We start from the raw sequence: 16,790 nt of genomic DNA, 5'->3' as shown, positions 1-16,790 counted from the left end.
GATTAATCAATTAAAAATGGTCAGGTGTGTGATGAAAAAAGATTGTACAATTTATTATGAATCTCTTACATAAATAAAATAGAGACAAAATTAAAACAACAATAAAAAATTATTAAAAATGACACTGATGATATAGTCACCCTTAGATCGGTATGAAAAGTCCAGTCCAATTGGTAGGTCCTGTGTTTGGAATCCTGTTGGTGGAATTGGATGGTTGGATCCACACCTGGAGATATTGGATTCTCCTATAATGTTGTAGCACAGTGAGGGGCCAGTTCACTTTGTGAGGAATAATTAGTTCACAGCCGTGGTGGATGTGGTACCAGAAAGGTTTTGATATTGTACTTGGGGGAACACTGGAACCTCTATGATCCCAGCCGGGCTTGTTTAAGGGGGTGGCGTGCCTCCAGATGTACCGAAGCCTCGGATGGAAGTGTGGGTATCCCAAGTGTTGTACCCACTGGAAGTGTGGAGATGATTGATGGTTGTATCAAATCCGCTGGGAGTAGAATTCTCCTGGTGGGGATGGTGCTGGATCCAATTTGAAATGGCACGGACCGTGGGTGTCAAATCTGAGGGGTGATCAGGTTAGGCTGCAGGGAGGGGGGGTTAGGGTCAGGCTGGGAACGGGGGGGTTAGGCTGCGTAGGTGTGGGGAGATTGTGGTTAGGCTGTGTGGAGGGGGGTTAGGCACTTATAAAGGGAGGGTTAGGGTTATGCACTAGTGGGGGGATTAGGGTTAGGCTACGTAGGTGGGGGGAATAAGGTTGCAGGGAGGGGGGTTAGGCTGCTGCAAGGGAGGGTTAGGCTGCATATGTGGGGGGGATAAGGTTATGGTGCCCTGAGACTCAATTCTCAGTCCACGGATGCCGGTGTCTATCTTTTCGGGAGAAGTTCCGCTCTCCCAGTCTAGTTTTCACTCCAGGTCAGGACTGTGGAGGCCGGCTATTGTCAGAGCACCAATATTAGGCCTAAAAATCACTGTAAGATTGTAATCACCGTAACTTACATCGCTGAGGCCCAGCAACAGGGGGGGTCAAGGGGGACAGTTGTGATGGGCCTCAGCGATTTGAGGGGCCCCAGAGCATATTGTGTGCCACCGGCCGCTCGCCCACTGTTGTGTGCCCCCAGCCGCCTGTTGTGCGCCTACAGCGTGTAGTCTCCCCTCCAAGCAGTGACTGTCCGTAGCGCCAGAGAAGAAGTGCGGCAGCATCATACACTCAGGGAAGATCTGAGCGGGAGAGGGGGCGGTGAACAGCTGAGCGGAGAGGGGAGCAGGGGAAGAGCTGAGCGGGAGAGGGGGCGGTGAACAGCTGAGAGGGGAGGCCGGCGAAGAGCTGAGCGAGAGAGGGGGCGGTGAACAGCTGAGCGGAGAGGGGAGGCCGGTGAAGAGCTGAGCGAGAGAGGGGGCGGTGAACAGCTGAGAGGAGAGGGGAGCTGGTGAAGAGCTACTGTATATGGAGCTGGTGCAGCTGAACTGGGGGAGACACTCTGGTCCCATTAGTAAGAGCAATGCCCACTTACAGCTCCCCAGAGCTCAGCTTACTGCAGTTTGGGACGGGGGAGAGCTGCCTGATCCTGATGGCTGACAAGCAGCAGCTGCAGCAGGGACAAAAGCTATGTGTTCTACTAACTGCAGAGGATCAAGGTGAGGGGCCTAGTGCCAGCCATAATGTCTTTTGGTTTTATAATCCTGTCACTGTCACATGCAGAATGTTGTGTAAAGTGTCATCCTGCAAATGTGTCATGTTATGGAAGTGGAATTGCGGGGGGTCGTTATCTACAGACACTGAGCTCATTTTTAGTTTCCTCACTCTCTATAGAAAGCATCCAGCACCTTCTGGCCGATACTACAGGCTTTACCCACAGACTGGACCCGCAAGTCCAGGAATAATAGGATACAGCAGCTTTAAGGTGTTAATGATACAAACTTCTATTCCCCGGTCCGGGAGCAGGGCCGGCAACAGAAATCTTGGGGCCCTGTACAATGATATTTCTGGGGCCCCCACCTAATACCAAATCCACACAACGCTCTTCTGCATGAGCCTCATTTAACCTTTTGCTGCTCCAGATCCTGCTTTCAGGTGCTGACTTCTCTCGTTCTGTCCTGCTGGCTCCTGGCTGCTGCTTCCTGCTGGCTCCTGGCTGCTGCTGGCCTGTCAATTTCACAAAAGAATGCTGAGCACTACGAGCAGGCAGGGCAGGTCTTTCGCAGAGTGTGGAACAGACGACCTGCACATGCGCAGTAAAAGTACAGGAGCCAGAGACTGAGGCCACAGCACCAGTGGTGGGTACGGCTGTGCGCCTGCGGCCCCAGGCCGTGCGCACACACAGAGTAGATGGCTCTGTGCGCCAAGTGGCAGGGTGCACACACAGTAGACGGCAGTGGCACACAGTGTGTCAGTCAGATAGCCAAAAACAGATGGTGCACAGTAGACGGAAGGGCTGTAAGGGTCACTGACAGGCCAGCTAGTACAGGCAGTGGCTGTGCCGGGGTATGGAAACTCTGGGGCCCTTCAGATCTCTGGGGCCCGTCACACTTGTCCCCCTTGACCCCCCCTGTCGCCTGCCCTGTCCGGGAGTACCGCAACCTTAGACGGGATGAGTACAGGATCCTGGGGTATAGAATCCCGGTGGTTACAAGACCAACCACGGCAGGGGTCATAGGGTCAACAGTATGAAGATCGAAACATGAAATAGATCGGAAGATCGACACAAGCATTAGGTAGACAGTCAGAAGTTCAACATAATTTTTTTCACGTTTGTGTCTATGTCGACGTAATATGACACTGGCCCCCCTATCAGTTTTCCATATTCCAGGCACTATTCTCCCTCCGCTGCTTAACCCTCCTCCCATACACACATCCGCTGCTTAACCCTCCTCCCATACACACATCCGCTGCTTAACCCTCCTCCCATACCCACATCTGCTGCTTAACCCTCCGATACACCTGTAGCCTAACCCTCCCTCCCTGCACCCTACTACCCACACCGCCTGCAGCCTGTCCCTCCCCGCACCCTACCACCCACACCGCCTGCAGCCTGTCCCTCCCCGCACCCTACCACCCACACCGCCTGCAGCCTGTCCCTCCCCGCACCCTACCACCCACACCGCCTGCAGCCTATCCCTCCCCGCTCTCTACCACCCACACACCAGCAGCCTGTCCCTCTCCGCACCCTACCACCCACACCACCTGCAGCCTGTCCCTCTCCGCACCCTACCACCCCCACCACCTGCAGCCTATCCCCCCCACACCCTACCACCGACACCACCAGCAGCCTGTCCTTCCCCGCACCCTCCCACCCACACCACCAGCAGCTTGTCCCTCCCCGCACCCTACCACCCACACCACCTGCAGCCTGGCCCTCCCCGCACCCTACCACCCACACCACCAGCAGCCTGTCCCTCCCCGCACCCTACCACCCACACCACCTGCAACCTTTCCCTCCCCGCACCCTACCACCCACACCACCAGCAGCCTGTCCCACCCCGCACCCTACCACCCACACCACCTGCAGCCTGTCCCTCCCCGCACCCTACCACCCACACCACCTGCAGCCTGTCCCTCCCCGCACCCTACCACCCACACCACCAGCAGCCTGTCCCTCCCCGCACCCTACCACCCACACCACCTGCAGCCTGTCCCTCCCCGCACCCTACCACCCACACCACCTGCAGCCTGTCCCTCCCCGCACCCTACCACCCACACCACCAGCAGCCTGTCCCTCTCCGCACCCTACCACCCACTCCACCTGCAGCCTGTCCCTCCCCGCACCCTACCACCCACACCACCTGCAGCCTGTCCCTCCCCGCACCCTACCACCCACACCACCTGCAGCCTGTCCCTCCCCGCACCCTACCACCCACACCACCAGCAGCCTGTCCCTCTCTGCACTCTACCACCCACACCACCTGCAGCCTGTCCCTCCCCGCACCCTACCACCCACACACCAGCAGCCTGTCCCTCCCCGCACCCTGCCACCCACACCACCTGCAGCCTGTCCCTCCCCGCACCCTACCACCCACACCACCTGCAGCCTGTCCCTTCCCGCACCGAACCACCCACTCAACCTGCAGCCTATCCCTCCCTGCACCCTAACCTATCACTGATATTTAACCCAGGGTGCCAACTACAGTTATTGCATACCTCCCAACTGTAAATCAAACCCCCCCTTCCCATTATGCCAGTTGTAGGGTTTTGACACCACCCTGCAAACTTTAATGCTTTTCTGCTAGAATTACTGTGCAGGGCCAAAGTAGAGGTTAAACTAGTTCCACCTCACCTCATTAGTAACCACCAGCCTGGCCGGGACTCATTATGTTGCTGTTCTATTACCGTTCCACCTGAAAAAACGAGCTGCGGCTACTTGATCCATATATGTCAACCCTTGGAACCAGCTTGGGTTGCCACCTCATGCATTCTGAAGTTCCATCCCTCCACCCCCCCAAAAACTGAAATATTGCAGTGAGCGGGCGGAGCCTAATTCAGTAAGAAAGCAGAGCTACGATTGCTACCCGCGATCAGACAAAAAAAAATACCCATTAAAACATTTGCTCCATCAGAGGTAAGGTGCGGGGCGGGGGGGGGGGGGGGGGGGGATGCTCCCCCTATATAATAATATTAATAATATTAATAATAACAGGACACCAGAGACTGCACCCTCTATAATAATAATAACAGGACACCACAGACGGCACCCTCTATAATAATAATAACAGGGCATCACACACAGCTTCCCCCGTATAATAATAACAGGACACCACAGGCCGTTCCTCTGTATAATAGTAATAACACAACACCACAGGCTGCTTTCCCTGTATAATCATAACAGGACACCACAGGCTGCTCCCCTTGTATAATAATAACAGGACACCACAGTCTGCTCCCCTGTACAGACACCATTACCTGATCTCGACGGACACAGAGGGTGCAGCACTAGCGGGAAGTAAGGTGGAACTCACAGCCCGGAAGTAGGGTGTGATTGGCACAGGGCTGCTTCCTGGTGTCCGGCCCCTGCCCTCCTACACCCCGCGATTAGCCCCACCCTCTGTAAAAACCCAGACATTTCAGACTCCTCATTGCAGGAGGATGGCGGCCATGTTCCTGTGAACCAGTCTGACAGCAGCAGCGTGCAGCGGGAGGCTGTCTAGGTTTTCCAGTCACCCGAATTCTGTACGAAATCCGGGTGACTGGAAATGCCTTCTGGGGGAGGGGGGTTGCCAGCATTTGAAAAATCCCACAAACCAAGTGGCAACCCTAGCTGCCGCACAAGTCGGAATTCAAATAGTGAAGCTAAACCAACTGCCAGTGAGTCAGTTTGGAATGGCAGTTGGTGGGGTTTCCTGTTTGAATTTTGAACTATTCTGCAACTCCTCCTAATAATGGCATTAATTCGTATTTCGCACCCGTCAGCCTGGCCACTGCCACTCCCGTACACTGTATACACAGACTACTAGAACATATAGAATAATGGATATTTGGATATAGAGTTTATGAGAAGCGCCCACTGTAGAATCCTTTAAAAATGACTAAAGACATACTTATTTACTCAGCATTTCACTGACATCTACTGTTAAGCTTGTTTTGTATTTCGAGCTGTAAAGACAATGGTGAAGCACTTTGAGTCCTATTGGGAGAAAAGCGCTATATAAATATTATTATTATTATTATGTAACGAAAGATGCATAAAATATCATATTTATTTATTGAATATGTAAAATTCACACAGCTCAAAACATCGGGATACTCGTAATTTAGACACTTCAGGCCTGAATCGAAGTTCTGCACTAAACCAATATTCACACATACGATTTTGATTGCGCAATCACAGATTAAATGTGCTGCTATTCTTTCATGTGATAAAATAGACAGGTGGTGCTATAAGCAGTATCTAAGCATTATTACGCTGTTACTTTAAATCTAATATACTCGAAACATTTACATTTAATATGTAAAATCCAGACCTCCCAACATGACCCATTCCATATCTACCTGGATATTCCATCTTAATATATGATTGCAATCACCTGATGAAGATTCTTTATCATCAAGTAAATCGTTCAACACAGGTGATGCCAATCACATAGTAAGAGAGAAGTCCAGATAGAGATTATCCCTTGTGTAATGGACCATGCTGGGATGTAGGCACAACCTTATTCCCCCCCCCCCCAACCTTTGAACCAGCCCTGCTAAGGGGCTTATTTAGACCTGATTGTACTGCTGTGAATTCACAGGCCAGATGATTATCGGATGACTGGGCATGCGTACGCATGCGCGAGGCCATCCTGTGATAAAATTCAGCGTCTTTTTAATCGCTGCCCATATGCAAGTTGATGTTTTTAGGTGTCCTCTGGCAATTTACTGGGAGTGTTAGGGAAACCGCAGACGTGTTCAGATGTTTTCAGGGAGGTTCTGTGACGTAATTGCAGGGCTCCGATATTTTCGCAACCATTTTGCAGCATTGCAGGGGGCGGGATTTCACTTTCTGGGTGTTAATTACCTGATTGCAGCCCAGCGAATAACCCCCTAAGACCATCAATGAATAAGAGACCACCTTCTGTACGATAAATAAAATAGTGCATCAGACACTAAAAAACGCATAAGCTCTCATTTTATTTACGTCGATGGTTTCCTCTCCTACGTTATACAAGCGGGCGTAATATGTACACTCTGTGCTACATTCTATACATCCTTTAAGAATTTTAGCGCCTTAGTGTTCCTTCTAGGAACTAGGGCGGGGGGGTCGGACCGGGCATGCCGACGTCACTATTTTGGGCATGCCCGGGCCGCCAACGCCACAAAAGGGGCGTGCCCGGGCCGCGCCATGATGAAAAGGGGCGTGCCCGGCCGGCAGAATCACGCAGAGGAGTGGGCGCGGCCGGCGGCGTCATGCACAGGGGGCGGACCCGGCCACCCGGAAGGCTGTAAACTGCCGGGGAAGTGCCGGGCATCGCTATGTACAGCGGCGCCGGGCTTCCCCGGTCAAAACAGCGGGGACAAAGGCAGGCTGGTTTAGCGGGGCGCTGCCAGAGGGGCAGGGCGGATTTTTCACTTTAGAAATCGGGCAGGGCGCAGCGCCCCGCTAAAACAGCCTAGCGGGAACACTATTACTAGGGATTTGTGTTGCAGCGATTGATATAAAAGACAAACCAATATTTAAACACAATTAACCTATTAACGCTGAATTATATCTGATTTTGCTTCTTCTTTGATGGAACTTCGTAACCTTAGCACCCTGGGTGCCCTCATCCTAATTTCACCCACCACCTTCCTTGTAATTTCACCCGCCACCCTCCACAGCTTGGAGTTGCCTCTAATAAGCACAATGCCGATTAGGGGTGCGTATAGTACAAAGATCAACTGGCAGACACTGAGCCACACGTTTTGTTCAGGTAACAAGTCAATGAGGATGATGATGGAGGCAATAAAGTGAACAGCGATTAATATAAGAAGAGAAAAGACGGTGTAGGCTGCTCGCAGGTGAACATCTATGTGGGTTCTGTGTCCTGTCTTCATGGTGTCCTCCATGCGCTTCATGTGTTTGACAAGAGAGAGCATGATGAGACCAGTGGAAACCAACGTTAATTGCAATGGGAATGTGTATCCGCAAACCAAAAGAAAAATTCGGTACACTGCAAAGTACTGTTGCAGAGAAGCGTTAGGGCAGTAGTTGGTGCTGCAGTTGGCACTGGCCAACAGTTTTTCAGTCTCCACTTTAAACAATGGCGCCCCCAGCAAGAGGCAGAACAATAAGCAGCGGATTATTGTATATTTGCAGGTTTTGGAGAAGTACCTTTGGTAAAACTGCAATAACCAGTGTTTGAATATCACAATTCTGGAGCAGAAGAACACACACAGGAGCCCGGCCATTGTAATACTAGCCTGGGTGGAGATCATCTTCAGGGCATAGCTGAATTGGCAGAAGACATCCGAGTGCCAAAATAGTTCACAAAGCCAGTTCAATCCCGTCCACACCAGAACGGAGACATTTGAAAATGCAACGCTGCATATTAAATAATCAGTGGTGGTCAGGGCATTGTTGTGTTTCCAATCCCAAAGGTTGGCTCCCAACATGAAGACGTTAGTGACTACCCCTAGCAGAGAAACCGCTATCTGGGCTGCAGCGAGGACCAATATGATGGTTGAAGACATGGTGGCGAGATGAATGATGAAGTCAATTGAGAGAGGAGCCAAGAGGATGCAAAGCAGCAAAATACTGGGTTACCCGTTTCCAGACAGAAAACACAGAAGAGGGAGGGTGGAGAGAACAGAATTCATGTTTTGTTATTCTACACTAAGCAAATGTATGGATTGCAGTAGAACAACCTTAACCCTTCACAACCCGCATCTTTCGCAGAATGCCTGCCACAACTCGCCTTAGTTTGCTGTTCCCTCTAATAATTACAAGACCATTAACAAAGGAGTATAGCATTGGGGATGAAGAGCAAATGTATAGGAATGGGCTGTCTTTAGGAATTACGTCAATCAGAAACAATATAGACAGTACAAAGTACACCATGAACAAGACCAGTAGAGAGGTCACTGTGCGTCCAGCTTTTAGATGGGCTTCCATGTGGACTCCGTGCCCCGTTTTCAAGGTCATATTCATCTTCCTCATGTGGTTGTTGAGTGATCGAAGTATAAGACCAGCGGACAGGAGCATGTAGACGAGCGGCATTGTGTATCCAAAGCATATTAGTACAGAGCGGTAAATACCTATGTCAGAATTACGGGACTGCGTCTGGTTACATGGAACATTGGAGCCATTACATGGAATCATGACCATTTTTTTGCCGGCCCAGACTAATGGTAGACCCATTGTCGTGCACAGAAGGATAGCCCCAAGTATAATATATCTGGAATAGCGTGTGATTTGTATTTGTATCCCTCGAAAGAAGCTGTTCTTGCACACTACGATCCGACTGCAGTAGAACAGGCAGAGAGATGCAGCCAACAGCAGGCTGCTGGAACTGGAAATTATCATTAAGACGTTGGCAAAGAGGCAAAAAGCCTCTTTGTTTTGATTGCTGACACAGATCCAATTGGCAACACACCAAACCTGGAGTAAAAAATTGATCAAGGCTGTAGAGGACATGTACATGTCCGATCTTGTCAAGGGGACAGATTGAATTCGGTGCAAAAGGTAGACCCCCAACACAAATCCATTGGTGGTAAAACTCAAGAGACTGATCAAGACGATGAGTGCTGTTAAACCCCACACAGTGGCAGAAGGCATGACGAGGATGATGCAGAGAGACAGGCAGCTGGAATATTAAAGATAGATAGAGACGGAAGGATGCAAATAGGAGATGGATTGATTTACCTCTACAGAAGATTGTAAACACCCTCCTCACTAGGGAGGGGGATCTGTGGAAGTTCTCAGGTTTCTGAGGTTCCAATGAAACTAGCAAATGTAATTTCAAATACATGATTTGCTCATTACAGCTCTTTCATTAGTTGTAGATGATTATTATAAGCCTGCCTAATGTGAAATTCAAAATCAGGTGTATGCAAATAAGACCAATTAAAGAGAGCGCATGTATACCAATATATATATAATTTTATTAAAAGACAATAATTAAAAATACATTTAATAATATCAACTCTGTAATAAACCTAATTAGGTATAGAGTGCCCCTTGGGCAAAGTCCCTTTAATAATTGGCAATGTCCCAAGACCCGTGTAATCACACAGTCTCTATTTTACGTCTGACATGCAGGGCGCCCCCATCCCTGCACTTCCCTGCACAGCCAGCCCTTTTAAGTAAAGCAATTGTTTAAGCCAGAAATTTTCCAAATTTTAGTCCCCCTTGGCAACAAGCAATTTCAGTCCCCCTTGGCAACGAGCAATTGCAGTCCCCTTGGTAATGAGCAATTTCAGTCCCCCTTGGCAACAAGCAATTTCAGTCCACCTTGGCATCGAGCATGAAGCCCCTTGGCTTAGAATATGAAGCCCCTGGCATCGAGCATGTAGGTAAGTGGCACTTATGTGACAAATGTGTATTGGGCATTAGGGTTTGTTATATAGTATGCAATGGGCATTACGGTTTGTTATATAGTATGCAATGGGCATCATGTGTGGCCTTATGTGTAATTGGCATTAGGGCATGTGGCTTTATGTGTAAATGGTATTACAAAGTTTGCAAAAATGTGCAATGAGCATTACGGTGTGTGGTATAATGTTAGCCCATGCCCCCTTTTTACTGTGCAGGAGCCTTACCTACTACAAATTGGGGGGCAGCGCGAAACATGCCCTTGCTCCGGGCGCCGTGGCTCCTAGCTACACCAATCGCAGAAGGGAAAGTCTCACAGCGCCTCCACACCAAAGATGGTGCTGGACGCAGTCGCCTCACGGCACACAGCTCTGATTCAGACCCCGCAGCCACAGCGCATAAAATCCCTTCAGCCTGCAATATCAGATGCTTCTGGTGAGTATTCCCAGCATGCCTCCCCTGCTTCTCAGGATAAGGTACTTCCTTCACTGGATGCCCCGGTAACTTATGGGGATATGGTCAGCGCAATAAGAACTGCTATAGGCCCCTTATAAAAGGATCAAACGGCAGATATAAGACGGATTGCCCAGCTTCAGAAGAGGGTCCTGGACACAGAATGTAGAGTGGGAGAGTGCTTCCAGGATGTGGCTGAAATGAAACCTGCTGTTTCTCAGCACACTAAAGATATTCTTTCTCTTAATAATAAACTCCAAGATTTGGAGAACAGACCAACACGCAATAACCTGTGCTGTGTGGGATTAGCCGAATTTATCAAGGGCCCAGATCTAATTAATTTTATCCGAAACACGCTTCCGGAGCTACTGGACATTCAAAACAGCTGCTCGGATCTGGTTATAAAGTGTGCACACAGATTGGATCCACAACGCCCCCATAATGGCACCAGGCCTAGGACAGTCATCTTCAAAACGCTCACCTATCTTCACAAGGAGTTCTTTTGGTTGGCTTCCCACAGACACAGGAACATCAAGCGGGAGGAACACTCCATTCTGATTTTCCAGGATTACTCTGCAGAGCTGAAAAACAGAGGAAGAAATTCTCTCCGATCTGTTCCCATCTCATAGCGATGGAAAGCAAGTTTGCGTTACTATACCCGGCAAAGCTGAGAATATTCAACGGTTCATCTTTTATTTATTTATTTACAGTTTCTTATATAGCGCAGCAGATTCCTTTGCGCTTTACAAAAGTAGAGAGTGATAAAACAAACTGGGTAACAACAGACAGACTTGGAGGTAGGAGGGCCCTGCTGCAAGCTTACAATCTATAGGGATATAGGAGGGAAACACAAGGACAGGCACCAGTATTAGCATAGCAGTCCTACCAAGTTACAAGTCCAGAAGAAAATCTTTATAATACATAAGTGCCTTAGAGGATTATGCGTGTAGAACTTAAATATGATAGGCTTGCCTGAAGAGGTGAGTTTTCAGGGAACACTTGAAAGTTTGGAGGCTAGTGGAGTCTTATTGTGAGTGGAAGTGCATTCCATAGGATGGGAGCAGCCCGATGAAAGTAATAGAAACATAGAATTTGGCGGCAGATAAGAACCATTTGGCCCATCTAGTCTGCCCCTTTTTTATCCTTCAGGTAATCTCAGCCCTTTTTGATCCTTACATCTTTGTAAGGATATTAATATGCGTATCCCAAGCATGTTTAAATTGTTCTACTGTCTTAGCCTCTACCACCTCTGATGGGAGGCTATTCCACTTATCCACTACTCTTTCTGTGAAGTAATTTTTTCTAACATTTCCCCTGAACCTACCTCCCTCCAGTTTCAGTGCATGTCCTCGTGTTCTACTACTTATTTTCCTTTGAAGAAAATTTCCCTCCTGTACTATGTTAAAACCCTTGATATTTTTTAAGACTTCTATCATGTCGCCCCTTTTCCTTCTCTGCTCCAAACTATACATGTTAAGATCTTTTAGTCTTTCCTGGTACGTTTTGTGATGTAGGCCATGCACCATTTTAATTGCCCTTCTTTGTACAGTCTCTAATGTATTTATCAGAACAAAATTGGGAAATAGAAAAGTGGCGCAGTGGGATCCTTGATGCTTCTGTGTTACAGGCTTCTCCTAAGATGGGATGGAGTTGTTCTCACGTAGGAGCAGATACCCGGATCAAAAGGTGTTCAGTGAAAAAACATAAACAATAAACCATTAAAGACTTATTTTAAAAATGCGTGTGTGTCACTTAATATAAACCACTAGTGTGGTAATAGTGTAGATAGATTTTAAGTTCCATTGGCGTACCAAGACTCACGTTGTTATACGGTGATGTCCCTCTCATAAAGGTATCTTTTGCACTTCCTAGGAGAACTTTTTGCTTTACAATGGAAAAATTTTTTAGGAGGTGTCTAAGACTTCAGTGCATTCAGGAAATTTCTTTTCAAGTTATATAGGTAAGTGGGGAGGCTGAACAAAGATGGTAGACTTATGACAGCGTACCTCACTTACGTGATTAAAAAGCGGGGGAACACATGTAAAGGTTTCTTTTACTTTTAAAGAAGGAGGGCGTACCCCTACTCACGATGTGCTTAGAAGTTTTCAAACCTACAAAGGTTTCTTTACATGGGTTTCTCCCTGGTGCGGTAAGTTGTCTGGCTATGTATATCCGGTGTGCATCTATTAGGCCAGGCACTCCCCCGCTGTGGGTTCCATGAAACAGAAATTTGTCAAGGTATAACTGAGTATTCTCGATTTTTACAATCACTATTATAGGTACCAGATGTAGTAGCGTACCTTACTCACCCCTTTTTATGGGGGAAACACGCTCGTAGCGGTTTCTTTTCCACTATGCTTGTTGTTGGTATATGGAAATGCCAGATAGAGCCAGGAGACTGATTTTTAAAAGGTATCACTGCATATTTTAATCCAAAACAGTTTTTTGTACAAGTCCCATACAGTGGATTTTGTGGGCCCAACCACAAAAATCCAAGATCCAATAAAAAAATTCACAAAACCAAAAAAATTTAACAAAACCAAAAAAAATCTAAAAACTGGATAAAACCAATACATACATCCAAAAGGTGTGTGGCTGTTCACTCTCCTCTGACAGGATCAACGCGTTTCGATCTAGGTGACCTTTATCAAGATATGTCAGAGTGGAGTGAAAAGCCACTATTTATGTGAAGAACAGTCAATGGGAGGGAAACAGGAAGTGACATTGTCGTTTCCTCTATACCGTCCCCCCTACATTATATTCAAGTGTGGATGTACACATTACGTATTTAAACAAACAACTTTTTCTAAAACTTCATCAGAAATCTATAATGATACATATTAAAAAGTCCATAAACAGTCCATTGCTGAGCTTTTTATCCGTTGCCATGGGAACCCTCCCACACATCCGGTTTCGATTTGAGCATCGTGTACTCGCTATATACATTGTGGGTGCTGAAAGGGGTTATGATCAGATGGGTCCTCTATGTGTATATTCGTCCTTTTTCTCGGTGGGGATGGTTTGAGATCCAAATAGCTTTTTTGATCTCCGTGGCTCGGAGTTTTTCCGAAACCCGGAAGTTCCTTTGGCACGCAGGCTGCCGGAGGTGCCGTCCTTCAATTGGATACGCATGACGCACGTCTTCCGGTATAGTGTCAATAGTTCGGCGGGGGCTTCAGTGGAACGCATGCCATTAGCTTAGGTGGAACACATGCCGGAAGGAAGGCTAGTGCGTGGTAAGCTGGTGTGGGGAACACCTCCCGAATGTGATGCCGGGTTTCCACAGCATCCGGACGTTTCTCTAGGTTTAAACAAACAGATGGTAAATTAACAGAGGAAAACTTAGTATAACATTATATATCGGCACATGTTTATAAATATCATCATTGGCCCATATTAAATGCATCCCTTTACTCTCAGGGCCTTATTCTGGTTGGTGCGTATATTTCCGAATACTTTCGGATGGTGTTTTTTAGCCGTCTGCGCATGCGTGGGGAACGCTATGCGCATGTGCCACGCATGGTCTACGTACTTCTTCTCAATAATCCCGTACAGAAATGTGCACTGCAATCACTCGGGAAATATGGGCGTATTATGGGCGTCATTCGGAACTACACAGGGGCGTACTTTCAAAGTGGGCTAAACTGGGCGTAAACATGGGCGGACATGGGGGAGTGCACTCATTCTGGTAGGCATGCATTCGGACAGCACACCGAATGCACGCGAACAAAAAGGCTAGAAATATGCAGTGTTCATAAGCAAGTATTGCTTTGCGGACACCACTCGTTCATGCGCTAGGCAATCGGAACACCCAATCAGTACAACCAATGTCAGCTGAACACAATACAATCCACTCCTTTACTCATTACTCATTAAATACACGCTTGTCAGTGCTTCAATTGGAACCATTGCAGCTTCAATGGACCATTACTAAACACACACATATATGCTGCAGTTTTCACACACTTTTACACTGCAACCAATGGACAGAACTTACTATCAATAATAGAAATAGACATGTCACTTCTACATGTAACAATTAAACCACACATTTGGGGATAAAAATATATATTTATTACAATAAATTCAAAAATAAAATGGAAACCGTAACAAAATAAAAGGTACCATGCCAGGAATGTACAAAAATAATATATAATAAATTAATTAATTTGTGACATACAGAACCACAGCAGAATCATTAGGAAAACATCAGGTGGCTTCACAACAAAAGTATAGCACCAACACTTCAAGTACAGCAGACAGTAATGGTAGCCGAAAGAGGCCAACAGGGGAACCAAACAACACATTTGAAACGAGGGCAAATGTGGGTACCCTCTGCACGGGATTGGACACAGGAAGCTGACACACACAGCTCAATGAAAGATTTGGGAAGACATAAGGGTGGAGATTAATGCGGACACAAGTTCATTTGCGGGCACGTTTGGCCCTGGTAGGCTCCTTGACACGTGCAGCAGCTCTTCGGCCACGGCCACGTTCGGATGGTGGCCCAGGTGGAGCAGATGCTGGTGAGGGGGGGGATGGTGTTCCCCCTCTGCCAGCAGAGAGTGCTGCTGGTGGGAATGCACCAGAAACGGATGACATTAGGACCCTATTGCTGGAAACTAGCTCCACCATAAGCTCATTATGGTAGAGGAGGAGGTCATTTTGGCGCAGGGCTTGATCTGCCAGCACCTGCAGGCTTGCAGCCATGGCCTGCTGGGCCTCAGCCATAGGCTGCAGGCTCCCAGCTATTGTCTGCTGGCTGCTGACCAAACCCTGCATGACCTCCTCGGTCCTACGCATCCGCTCTGATGCCAAGTCTCGGGCCTAGTACTGGTGGCAGGTGGCACAGACTCCGCCACCTCCTCAAGAGATTCTTCACCAAGCGGTGGGGATGCTAGTGAAAGAGAAACTTACAATTACAACACATTCCAAGCAAATTAGTACCAACTACTTATGCCATGGCAAATAATTACCTTCAGCAAAAGCAGCAAAGACTTCCGCTGGGGACTCGCTATCCATGGTGCTCACCCCCCAGACCTCCTCTACTGCAATGCAGCACTCTGCCATCTCCTCCAGGGGGGTGAGCTTCAGCCGGCCTGGCATGGGGCCAGCCCCAGAGGTGTGGCTGTGTTCCCACCGCTTGGTCAATTTCTTCTTGAGGTTGGTTTTGAAGTCGTGCCACCTGCAATCAAAGTTTACATATTACTACATGTCACTCCTCATGTTTGCTGTAGCAAACATTGCAATCTGCAACAGATTACAACATGTGCTTTATTACACACGATTTACAATCATTGAAAATATTAAAACAACCCTTAGAGGATACATTCACTCACCCTACAATAACTATCGATTAAATGACATGGCAAACATGTCTGTGGCTCCAAGCAACGTGACCGGCCATTTCCCAACTCCATCTAACATCTATTTTAAACATTACTGGTCTTCTACACATGAACTTGCCTCTTCTTAACGTGCTCCGCCTCACGAACTTGTGGAGCCACCGCATTAATCTCCGCAGTTATGTCCTCCCAAATCTTCCATCTCCTTGTGTCTGTCAACCTGTCCTGTGGACACTCGATCCAATCCCGTGCGCGGGGTACCAGGATGGCAAGCTCCTGCGCTTCGAATGCCATGTTTCTGCTGCTTGGTTTCTCCGTTGGCCTATTTCGGCCACGGCCACCTGTCGCTGTACTTGAAGTGCTGGCCAGGCTACTCTGTTGGGAAGCCACCTGTTGTGTTCCCGATGATTCTGCTGAGGCAGAACATGGTCCAGCTGCTGCTTGGCCTGATGTGGATGGCCCAGCAGCCTTCTCATCTGCCCCTGGCTGGTCTGTGCTGAGAGGCACATAGGAGGTGATGGAGTCCATGCGTTGAAAAAGATCCTGGCACTCCTGGTCTCCTTCAGATTGTGAGCCAGCCATGTTTGCAACAACATTGCAGTTTTCTAGCACACCTTTATATCCTATTTCTGTAATTGGCGTACATCAGCGACACCCTGCGTTCCGTGCGGCAGCGTTCCGTACGGCAGCGCAGACCGTGCGGCGCATAGGCCACGCCCCTACCTGCGAAAAAAAAAAACCTGGCAAACTTAGTAAGTCTGATTTAGTAGCTAATTGCAGATTTGTACACCAATGAACAACTGAAACTGTGGTCAGACATGAAATGTATATGTGAATGTACATTTGTACTGTGCACTTGTTTGGTATGTACTACAAATGACACTAACCCATTCCATATGTAAATCCAGTCCACCACTCAGGCAATAGTAATCAGTGCTTGCATCCAAATCACATGTGAAAGGTCTCCAAATACTGGCTTGATGCTAGGTACATTTCATTC

The sequence above is a fragment of the Crinia signifera genome, chromosome 6 (assembly GCF_055691185.1).
Source record: "Crinia signifera chromosome 6, ASM5569118v1, whole genome shotgun sequence".
In the NCBI taxonomy this organism is placed as follows: Eukaryota; Metazoa; Chordata; class Amphibia; order Anura; family Myobatrachidae; genus Crinia; species Crinia signifera.
This window is presented reverse-complemented; position numbering follows the sequence as displayed.